Raw genomic sequence first — 12,647 nt, forward strand, 5'->3', positions numbered from 1 at the left:
AAAAGCCATTTTGTAGCAATTTCCCTGTGTTCAAAATAGCAACCATCTCATTTAGTTGAATTTTTTTTTTCAGATTTACTGCAACATTTTTAGCTTGCTAGGGATGTCACTAGTATTTTAAAAGTTCAAGCCCTGTCATGACTTTTGAGTAAGCAGTCCTCACAGAGGTCAAAAAAAACCCACCCAAGACTTAAAGGCAGTGTGATCAATGCAAGTAGCAAAATCTCATTGCCCTTGAGAAAGCAATTCACTTTCTTTTTTTTTTTTTTCCAGAACTGAGAGCTATGTTTACTGAACATGAAGTCCAAAGTAGAAAGCATTACTTTTTTTTTTCATGGAGACTCAAGGGGAAGAAAAGAGTTGTTACTCAGAATAACTTTCCCATCTTAACCAAAAGTTTAACTACAAAGAATGAACTTGAGAAGTCTTCCCAAGGGTGATGAGCTATTCATAACTCTGAAGTACAGCAGGATTCCTGCAAAGGTCACTGTTGTTCCCCTTCCTCCCCTTCATCATTAATGTGGTTGGTACAGCAAACCAGTGCCTGTGTGGGGTGGAGGAACACAGCAAGACAAGCCCATTCGTTTTGGTCGAGATGAAATTACAAGTGGTGGAAGTCCTTCTGGAAACCAGTGAGTCAGCCGATATGTGGCAATGTGGGCAGGGGCTACCCTATTAAGGGCAAATTCTGAACAGCTCAGTGCAACCTCCAAGACAAGCATTGCTCACTTTCTCTCTGAAAATGGATGATCCCCAGGCCAGATCAAGACAGCCAGAGCCTGTCCTTGCCCCTTCCAGCTAATTGATTGACCCTGAAAACCAGTGCAGCGGAAACACTAGAGCCAAGATTGTGGTGTTGGTGGGAGATAGTCTCATCTCAGTCCATGCTTTCCTTCCACTGGTACTCCATTTCTCTCTCTACTCCCACCCAAACAAAGCACCTCCAGGAACCCACACTGTATCTCTTTGCCCTATGTTTCCAGTTCAATTTTAGGTTAGTGTTAAAACTACTTATTAAGTAAGACACTAGAGTGACTTAAAAGAAGACAAAGGTTGCTGGCATGTTAGTGGACTTCTTTACAACTATGACACCTATGTGAACAAAAGTTTTTCCCATTTTGCTCTAAATCACGTATTCTGAACATGTCTTACACAAGAAAAAACAAACTCTCCCACTACATAGTGCTTTCCAGTTATACTCCTACCAACACCATAATAATCCATGTAATACATGGACAGGGAGCAGGGAGCTATTGTTAAGGGAGGCAGAAGAAATCATTTGGTAGCCAATAACCTTCCCTTGGGAGTCATTCCTGGGTGTCTTCTCCTCTTCTACCTTCAGAGTTACCCTTCGGAGGCCCTCCAACCACAAGCTCTAACGGAATCCAAACTTTCTCCAAAACTGGATACCAGTGGAATCACATGAGCCCAAAAAGCCATGTTAAAAGGAAGAGATAAGATAATTAATTATAATAAGGTAAAATATTCTAAGGCAATAGGGAATATAAAGAGTCAGCATGTAATTTCATTTAAGAAAAGTCGTTTCGAGAAAAACAATACTGGAGAAATGGTCACATGAAGAGTTTCCCCACCATGGAAGCATAAAGGCCGGAAAATGCCCCACTTCTACTGAGCATTGCTTAATAACTGTTCTTCCTGGCAGCTTTTTGGTGGTTGTTATAACCCTCTCAAGAGGGGTTTCAAAATCCTATGCTGTAGCGGGGAACTACGAAAGACCCCACATAGCCAAAGCAATATGGAGAAAGAACAAAGTTGGAGGTATCATGCTACCTGATAACATATAAGGCTATATAATCAAAGCAGAATGGTACTGGCATAAAAACAGACACACACATTAATGGAACAGAATAGAGAGATCAGAAATAAACCCACACCTATACAGTCATTTAATCTATGACAAAGGCAAGAATATACAATGGAGTAAAGACAGTCTCTTCAACAAATGATGTTGGGAAAACTGGACAGATACATGCAAAAATATGAAATTTGACTACTCTCTTACACCATATACAAGAATAAACTCAAAATGGATTAAAGATTTAAATGTAAGACCTGAAACCATAAAACTCCTAGAAGAAAACATAGGCAGTAAATTCTCTGACATTGCTCTTAAAAATATTTTTATAATTATTTCTCCCCAGGCAAAGGAAACAAAAGACAAAATAAACAAATGGGACTAAATCAAACTAAAAGGTTTCTAACAGGGAAAAAAATCAACAAAACAGAAAGACAACCAATGAATAGGAAGATATTTGCCAGTGATTCATCTGATAAAGGGTTAACATTCAAAATTTATAAAGAACTCACTCGATTTAATACCAAAAAAACTAACAATCCAATTAAAAAATGGGCAGAGGACCTGCATGAACATTTTTCCAAAGGAAACATACAAACGGCCAATAGACATATGAGAAGATGCTCAATAAACATCACTAATCATCAGGAAAGTGCAAATCAAAATCATAGTGAGATATCAACTCAAACTTGTAGATAGCTATTATCAATAAATCAAACAAGTGTTGGCGAGGATGTGGAGAAAAGGGAACTCTTGTGCATTGTTAGTAGGATTGTAAATTTGGCAGGAACTATGGAAAATAGTATGGAGATTCCTCAAAAAAGTTAAAAATAGAACTACCTCATGACCCAGCAATTCCACTTTGGGGTATTTATCCAATAAAATCCAAAACTCTAATTTGAAAAAGTATAAACACTCCTATGTTTATCACAGCATTGCTTACGATAGCCAAAATAGAGAAGCAACCTAAGTGCTCACCAATATATGAATGGATAAGGGAGATATGGTACATACATACAATGGAATGTTACTCAGCCATAAAAAAGAATGAAATATTGCCATTTGTGACATAGATGAACCTAGAGGGTATTATGCTAAGTGAAATAATTCGGACAGAGAAAGACAAATACTACATGATTTTTCTTATATGTGGAATCTAAAAATCAAAATAAACAAAACAAACTCATAGATACAGAGAACAAATTGATGGTAGCCAGATAGGAGGGGAGTTGGGAGTATGGGGGAATTAAGAATTACAAATTGCCAGTTACAATAATAGTCATGAGGATGTGAAGTACAGTATAAGAAATACAGTCAATAATATTGTAATAACTATGTATGGCATCGGTTGGGTACTAGACCTATTGGAGTGATCACTTTGTAATGTATATGAATGTCTAACTACTATGTTGTATACCTGAAACTAATATATTGCATGTCAACTATAATTTAAAAATAAATAAATAAATAAATAAATAAATAAATAAATAAATAAATAAAAATCTAATACAAAATGAACAAAGTGGACAGTGGCCATAGCCTCAACAGTTTAGATAAAAGACTAGAAACTTAAAAGGCATTTTCTTAATTAGAATTCTATAAGTAGAAAACACCTTTATTTACCTCTTTCTAACCTTTTAATTGAGAGTTTTGGGTAGTACTTTTGGGAGAGTTCAAATATCTGAAAGCGTATGAACCTAGAAACACAGAAATCCATGCCTACTTCTTGCCTGCAGGAGTATAAGGCTGAAGCTAGTGAGGAAATGTGGACAGTAGGGAAGAGAGAGAGAGTGCTAATTTCTGAAGTTGTACATCTGTCATTTGGTAAACTAAAGATAAATAAGATTCTCCAAAGCTCAATCAGATCCCAGGCAGTGTACCTGAGCTTGAGTCATCTCAAAGGGATTTATTCTACTTAAGAAGCTCTATGATGTACCTCTAGGAGATAGAAGCTGAAGAAAGGTAGCAAGAGGTCAATCTATGCATTTGCCTACATCAGGAAACTGAGAGAAAGTTCACTTAAGGTGGGATTAAACAGCACTAATAGATAAGACTTTTGTCTACTTTACTCCAATCTTTGTCCTGACAGTGCAAACAGGAGAGAGAGAGAAGTGAAGGAAGACAAAATCAATTACTTTTTCACCAGAGCAGGTCCCCAGGAAAAAAAGGATTGAAGGTCTAAATTAAAGGAAAAGAAGAAACTTTAACTTGAATAAATTTTAACTTTTGCTTGAAACATTAACTTACATTATTTTATAATGTAAAATATCAGACTTCTTAATTTTTAAAAATGATGTCAAAATTGTGGAATTGTCCTGAGATGTCATTATTAGGGATAGTAGATCTGAAATGGCGTATTTTATAAGAGAAATAAAAATATAAAATAAAAGGAAAAAAATGTTATGGCAGAATGACAGGTATGGGTGGGTGTACCCCCTCAGATCTGTAAATATTTCATGATGGCATTATTGAGAACCAGCTAAGCTGGGGTTTGGGCTGGGCTCATGTAGGTAACCCACCTGGAGTCAGATGAAACTTTTTTCTCCTTCTGCTTTCACTGACTAATTCAACAAATATTTGTCGGGTCCTTTGTGATATGTTGGGGACAACTTCTCTTCTCCAAGCTGTTTTCTCCAAAATATCGTATATAACCTGGTTCTGATACATGTACAAACCCAGTGGCCTGCTCTAGTTGGCATGAAAGCATAAATGTCCATTGCTCCAGTGTAGAATCCAACTAGACGAGGACGTACCCTGGAAGAACGATGCAATTGCCCCACTGGAGCTTAGAGTCGCTATCCTTTGCAGTTTCTTCTCAACACAACTCATGCTGGAGTCCATCCTGGTCCTAAAGTCCTGTCTATATTCTTCCAAAAGAACTTAAGCTAGATCTCACTAAGAAAATGAGGGTTGTATGCTGAAGAGGTTATGTACAGACTCTCTGATAGACAGCCCCGGACGAGCCCTCCCTGCCGAGACGTCAGACCTATTAGGGAAGACTTCTCAGACTTTCAGACTAGCTGATTGTCACAACATGACCTCAGTTGGCACCAACTGGACAGTATTTTTGGTTATCAGTTTATATTTCCTTTCTTTTTGACTTAGTCAATCAGAAATCAGGCTGTGAGGTTTATCACCTCAAGCATACAGCTAGACAGAAAGCAGAAATAATCGATGTCTTCCTGGCTTTTGTTTTCAAAAGCCTAAAACAACAAATAGAGTTCGAAAGAGAAAAGCTTGCCTCACAGCAGAAAGACATTCCCCGAGCAGGGAAAAAGAAAAGCATCAAACCCAAGCAGTAAAGAACGAGGACCTGCTCCATGTGTGTGTACATTCTACCCAACATTCAGCTCACCCGTGAAATCATAGGTGAATTCAAAGGATGGTCAAATTCCCATATATTTGAAACCATTAAAATATATTTCAAAAAACAAAAAGAAATCGATGGTTATCCTTTGTGGGGTGCAACTTTCTGTGCCAGTTACCTTAAGGACCCAATCTCCCCTGTCCTAACCTAACATTTTCATTCTTATGGATCTCCAGAGTTTAGAAAGAAAATTACAGCTTCTTTAATCTTTAATTGGTGCCTGAATGGCTTTGAGTACAACCCTCAAATATAATGAGAAAAGATTTTCTTGTCCTTTCTGTTAACATGACACAATAGCATACATATCAAAGGGATCTCATGTTTTTATTTTAAGTATAGTATTTAAATAATGTGACATTCAGGACTATGTGACAGAATCAAGACTCGAATCTAGATTTTCTCATTCTAAGCCTGTTGCTGATAGAAAGACTGAGTTCTTGAAATAAAACAGGTCTGAATATCATAACCAAAACATACACCTTGTAAAAGTGGATACATACTTGTGTAGAGGAGCAGTGTGGGTGCCTATGCTAGGAGGGTCCATTGGGCCAGTTACAGTGTTGTTATCTTTGTGAATTTCTATTGCTTTTCAGGCCCAAAGGTCTTGGGATTTATAGGATAATGCATTTTTAAAAGTTTTTTAAAAAGAGTTTTATTAGAATAAAGCTAACATACAATATTGCGTTAGTTTCATAGGACAGTGCATTTTTGAATGTTGGAGAAGGCTGCCTCTTTCTTTGAGGACTCAAGTCTGAAACACATCCAAGAACCCAGAAATAACAGTCAAATTATTGTGTGTGTTGCGGGGAAGGAGGGAGGGCCGTGGGGAAGACATTCCCTAAAGAAGACTAGTTTATCTGATAAACATCTTTATTTTTACACAAAAATTTCAAGTGGATTGACTGTATCAAAAATAAGCCTTGTTTCAGGGAATTCCCTACCTATTTATGGTAATCCTATGGCCAATAAAAAGCTGCTTAAATGAAATGCATTTACCCAGTAGCCACTCAGTGAAAAGTATCTTATGTAGCTGGCTTCAGTGGCTGAGAGATGACCCTTCAATAATGCACTGTTTAAGCTAAATGGATTTTGAAGGTTCTATTAAATTCTTGGCAATTATTTTAATTGAGGGTGGTGATGATTAAATGGAGATTTGAAGTGATCTATAAATTAAGATGCAGAGAAAATGTGACAGAATGCATTGAAATGCCCACTTGTTTCTGGAGCTATTATAATCCGAGCATAAATAGGACCGTTAAGTGGAGACTAATTAGTTTTCCCCATGGAAAAAGAAATGACAGCTATAATTCAAATAGCAACACCTAAATTAAGACATTCTTCTTCTTTTTTTAAATTCTTTTTCTTTTTCTTTTCTTTTTTTTTTTTTTTTTGGTGACATTGGTTAATGAAAACCAGTAAGTTTCAGGTATACAATTTAACAGTAAGGCATATATATATTGCATTGTATGTTCCCCTCCTGTAATTAGATTTCTTTCTGTCACCACATATTTGACCCCTTTTACTCCATCTACCTCCCTCCACCCCCCTCCTCCCTACCTTCTGGTGACCACTAGTTTATTGTCCATGTATTCATTTTTTTTGTTTAATTTTACTATCCCACAGTCAAGTTCAAAAACTATTATCTGAGGAAGATTAGAAGGCACAAAATGGGGCTGGGAGAGTAAGGTCCCAAATACACTGCATTTGCCATTTTTAATATAAATTTCTCTAAGTTTTTATTTCCTGTTTTCCCATCTTGTTAATAGAAGAGCATGGGTATAAAGTAACCTTTTATTGATGGCTCAGAGTTCTTATTTAAATAAGTATACTGAATTGTGATACAGCAATGACTTTGGGCACAAATGGGGAGAAAATGGTCATTCACTCCTGCCCCAAATGCTTTCAGAGAGCTGCACTCTGAGAGCTGTGCCTTACAGATTATTTTCCAAGTTTAAGCTAACCATCTGTATGCATCACCTTCTCTTTTCACTCTGTGTGGGACATTTACTTCTAAATGCAAATAGTGATTCCGTATCATAATTTATCAGTCTGCACATATTACGTACATGTGACCCATAATCAGTGTTTAATTAATATTTGTCGAAGGAAGGAAGGAAGGAAGGATGGAAGGAAGGAAGGAAGGAAGGAAGGAAGGAAGGAAGGAAGGAAGGAAGGAAGGAAAGAAGGAGGGAAGGAAGGAAGGGAGGAAGTCCCCAGGCCAGAGTTTGGCCAGCCATTCTGTTTTTGCTCTCATCATCCAACTTTTACTTCTCCACTGTGCTCCAGAAATCACACCAGTTGCATTGCGTGGGCTCTAGAAAGATATATTCTTTCATTTTTATCATATGCTTCTTTTCTCCCTTGGCTCCTGTACCTTTTAGGGAAAGCCGGCCATGATGAATTAAACATAGCTCTCACTAACCTACTGCGCATATCCCCTGCTAAATCCCACTGTAGACCAAGCTCAGATTTCCATCTGGGAGTCTTCTGCCACCAGGCAAACCACAGGGTGTGTCTTTTGCTTCCCCACCCCTACCCCAAGTATCTAAAGCAAGCTTCTTAGACTCTGGCAGCATCAGGTTCACCTAGAGAGCTTGTTAATATACAAAATCCTTTGCCCCATCCCCAGAGTTTCTGAGGTAGGTCTGATGTGGTGCCCCTGAGTTTGCATTTCTAATAGGTTTCTAGGTGAGAGTGTGTGGATGTGGCTTGTCTGGGGCACCACTAGAGGACCTTTTTTCTAACTTGGCCCCAGAGGCCCAGTGTTGAAGTTCTAGCTGTCTCCACTAAGTTCACTCCACTCCACTTAAAAATCACTTTCCTACTGTAGAACATCTAAATGCCTTAACCTGCAGCAAACCAGGCTCCTCTATTCTGTAAGTATTTCCGGGCTAACAGCTAGCAGCTTTGGAAGCTGAGGTGGCCTTTTCATGCCCTATAGAATCTAATTCATCACCCTGAATGCACTTGTTATTTCATCCTTTAAGAGTCCAAGGCTGGGCCCAGCTCACACTAAATGTGTGGATGCAAGATTGAATGTGACTTCTTAAGGAGCCTGGTAGCTAGGGAGTAATCATCGGCAGCATTTGGCACCATGCCCAGGCAGCCTAGTTTCTAGAGAAATCCCCAGAGCTCAGTTAAGGAGCCTGTTACCCATGAAATGCAAACTTCCCAAGGAGCCAGGATGTTAGCTGGGACCTGGCTCACATAATCACTGCCTTGTTAAGAAGAGGACAGAGAACATGGTCAGGACCCCTCAGGAATACAGAGATGGCATCTGTAACACAGGTGACGCAAAAGGTGAAGCCATCAAGATGCTCAAATAAACCTTTCTCACTGTTTTGGCTGAGGCCTCCAAGACCATGTCCCCCATACCCTAAATGATGGGGGCTGCACAAGGACCTGCAGCAGTCCTGCCAGCATCAGCCATTCCCCCATAGAAGGGGCCAAAGTGAGAGAAGCCTAGTGCTGATGATTCCTCTGGGAGGAAATGATGGAACACCACAGGCCCCTTGCCACTTATCCCTCTCTGCTCCGTGGTCAAAGGGGCAAGTTGCTCCTCTTCACCTTAATCCAAGTGACCAGGCTTCAGGGGCTTCCCTGGGGTTAGGGTGTGGAGGTACAGCTAAGGTCCTAAGCTTCACCCATGACAGGGAGTGGGGGCACAGGTGCAGTTTCCTGGAGATCAGATGAGAGCCCTTTGGAAGTTACCTGCAGGAGCCACCCCCCTCCCACCCCCCGCCACCTCCCACCAGAGGGTGGACACCCTGGTGCTGAAGAATCTTCAGAAGCAGCCAGCAGAAGGAAGGGTGCCACCTGAATCCTGGGATCTGCAGCAGGGGTTGGTTATGGGGGAGTTTCTGAAAAACTGACCAAAGTAAGAGCCATGAGCACCTACCTGCCTAGCCCAGAGAACTTCACAGCAGTGTGCAGTGCCAGCCATAGAAGGCTTTGTCTCCTCCTCGCATAGGCCAAACCTGGAGCGGTCCCAGGTGCAGCCTCCTAGAGGACAAGGTGAATGAGGGAGAAGCCCCCAGTTAACCTCTCGCATGTGAGGTTGGAAGGGGGGAAATGCTCCCTTAAAATTAAGTTTGGAGTTTTATACATTAGACTAAACATTTTAATTATGGAAATGAGGCTATTCTTGTGGCTGGAAGCACCAGAAAATGCTGAGGGCATGCTGAGACTTTATCCAGGTCCCAGGAAAGAACCAGTGCAGAGAGGGGCTTCCAGGAGCCTGTGGAAGAGTCTAATTCCTTGTGGACAGTGGTGTGTCGGGTCCAGTTCCTTTCTTATGTTAGGCGCACTTACCTATTTACAATCTTCTCCCTCATATCTAGAAGTAGATTTTTTTCTTTCAATAACCAAAGCTCACAAATTTTGTGCATTTTACTGTATTCCAAGAACTGTGCTAATCATTTGAATGATTAATAATTTAAACTCTCAAGAAACCTCTGAGATGCCATCATCTATTTTACAGATGAGGAATCTAGGCAGAGTTACTCAGTTGCACAGACTACAAGGGATGTAGCTGGGATTAGAACCCAGGTAGAGGGGTGCCTGAGCCCAGGCTTTGAATCCTGTACAACAGTGGCTCTCAACCGGGGGCAATTTTGTCTCCCCCAGGGGTCAGTGGCAATGTCTGGAGATATTCTTGGTTCACATCTGAGGAGGGGGAGGGCAGTGAGTGTGTGCCACTAGCGTCTAGTGGTTCAAGGCCAAGGATGCCATGGAAGATCCCACAGCACTCAGGACAGCAAGAAATTATCCAGCCCAATACCAATAGTGTTGAGAATTCTGCCTTCTTTTATTTGTTTGCCAAATGGAAATAATGTCATTTTTCTAAATATAAAAAATCAAACAGTTCAGAAAAAATGACATTAGAACAGGAAAATTAACTGTAATCTCATCATCAGAGACTACGTATATATTGGTTATATACATTCTGATTCTTTTCCTCTGTGGATGTACACATGCACACACACATATTTCTCATTTGTATAGTCGTTATTTGTGTTTTTCCTTTTTCAAAAATGCAATAATGTTGTAGATACTGATCCTTAAGCCAAAATTTTTATCTAACCACGCATTTACTTAATCACACATTTACTTAACCATTAAAGACATATATTGTAGACTTGTTTCCTTGTCAACAACAAAGATCAATGGTAACTGGCTCTCAGAGTGGTCATTCTGACCCATAATGGGAGTGGGTTGAAAATTTGTGGGAGCTTTTTGTTTAGGGGGGCTTCTGGTATTTAGAAGTTGGGAGTCCAAGGATGCTGGGCATCCAATAATGTAACATCAATTCCTCATATGGAGAAGTATCCCTCATAATTTTGAAATATCACCCCAGATATTTGTATTGTTGAAAATAGTGTTTAGAATAATTTGAGCTAAGATCAACTTTATTTTAATTTAGAGAAATATATATATATATATATATATATATATATATATATACATATAGCGATTTAGACACACACATTTTCCAGGAATAACGAGGGATATTGAGGGAGGATTGTACTTCATTTTGTTCATTGTGGAAAATCCCATCATTAGTGGCAATGCAGCTAATGAGATCTGAACTTCCACTCCACATGGCCTACTTTGCTGCTTGGGATGTTCCTGATCATTCCACACTTAGGGGACAAGCTTGATATTCCATGTCTCCTAGTGTACTCATACCTGTGCATTTATGTATTTATACATTTCATTATCAATTCCTGTATTCTTATTTCTCTTTTATGTCACACTAAATGCAATATATGGATTTTTTCAAGCACATGTGTGAGTCTTTGTGTCATTACAATGATTTTTTAAAACCATGTGTGTAAGTTATATAAATTTCATTTCAGGATAATTAAAGGAGCATTATAAACATCTGCTATAAAAAGTGGGCACTACTGGGTCTAAGCTGAGGACTACTGACTTATATTATTACACTTAATGTGGCCTCATTCTTGGAACACTTGTATCATGGTTTATTTAATGAATCTACCATTGATGGGTATTGGTGTTTTGGTTTATATAAGCAACACTCTGATAAACAAACATATTTATAAATATATCTCTGGGCACTCATTTAATTATTTCCTTTGAGGAAAAAATTCATAGGACTGGAATCACTGAGTCAATGGGTATACACATTTTTCATTGCAAATTATCCAAACAATCCCAGTAAGAGAGTGTGAGACACACCACCTGGGTGAGGGTCAGGCAAGGAAGATGACACAAGGCAGGCAGCAGGCGCTGCACAGTGCTCATTCCCTGCTTTTCTGGGGCTCAGTGGCCTCACAGCCAGCATCCCGGATTTTGCATCCAGCAATAAAGGATGTCCTCAGAGCTGAAAGCCTGTGCTCAGCTGTGTGGGAACAAGGCCTCCACTGGAGCAGTGCCACAATGTAACCTGGGTGTCCCTTCTGACCCAGAGGCCCCTCTGGAGTGAGCCAGCATCCTTTAGTAAATTCCTTTCTGGTATAAGCTTGCATGAGTGGATTCTATTGTTTGCAACAAATATTCCTGACTGATGCAGAAACATAACTGAAGTTCAAGTGACTCTGGTTCATTTTAGTGATGTTTTTCACTTAAATTTTGTTATGTGTTGAATTGGGTTCCCTAAAAATTCATATGCCAAAGCCATTACACAGCACCTCAGAATATGAACTTATTGCAGATGTAATTAGTTAAGATGAGATCACACTGGAACAGAGTGAGTTCCTACTCCAATGTAACTGGGTACCCTTATGAAAAGGGAAAATTTGGACACAAACAGACACACAGCAGGGGATACCATGTGAAGATGGCTGCAGAGATTGAGGTGATGCTTCTCCAAACCAAGGAATGCCAAAGATTGCCAGAAAAAACAAACAAACAAACAAACAAACACCACTAAAAGCTAGGGGAGAAGCCTGGAACACATTCTTTCTCATAGTCCTCAGAAGGAAGCAACTCCGTCAACACCTTGATTTTGGGCTTCCAACCTCCAGAACTGCGAAATAGTAAATATCTGTTATTTAACCCATTTCCTGTTTGCCCAGAGAATACTCACCCATGACACTTGTGGCTGCAGCATTTACCCAGAGATAACTCATAGATTACAGTCCCAACCTTACCTCCAAATTTGCCATGAAATATTTCTTTCATTATTATTTTTGTATCACTCTAGTATATCATTAGTCTTTGGAAACAAATGACATCATTCTATTTATAGCATTCTGTTTTTAGTAGTGGTATTTCCATTTATACAATGTAGTAATTCTCAATCACTGAAAATGTCAAATCTTAGAAAACAGAGCATTCCTACACTCGCTGGCAGCGAGCTGCACTTTTTTTCTAAATGAGAAAAGAATTAAGTCATGCAGTCTGTGGTACTTTGTTACAGTAGCCCTAGAATACAGACTTCTAAGCTTCCGTTCCTGAATTTGTCATGTACTAATAGCAAGTGTTCTGTCATTGTTCAGC

Source organism: Rousettus aegyptiacus, unplaced genomic scaffold, assembly GCF_014176215.1.
Source record: "Rousettus aegyptiacus isolate mRouAeg1 unplaced genomic scaffold, mRouAeg1.p scaffold_m13_p_1, whole genome shotgun sequence".
NCBI classification, from domain to species: Eukaryota; Metazoa; Chordata; class Mammalia; order Chiroptera; family Pteropodidae; genus Rousettus; species Rousettus aegyptiacus.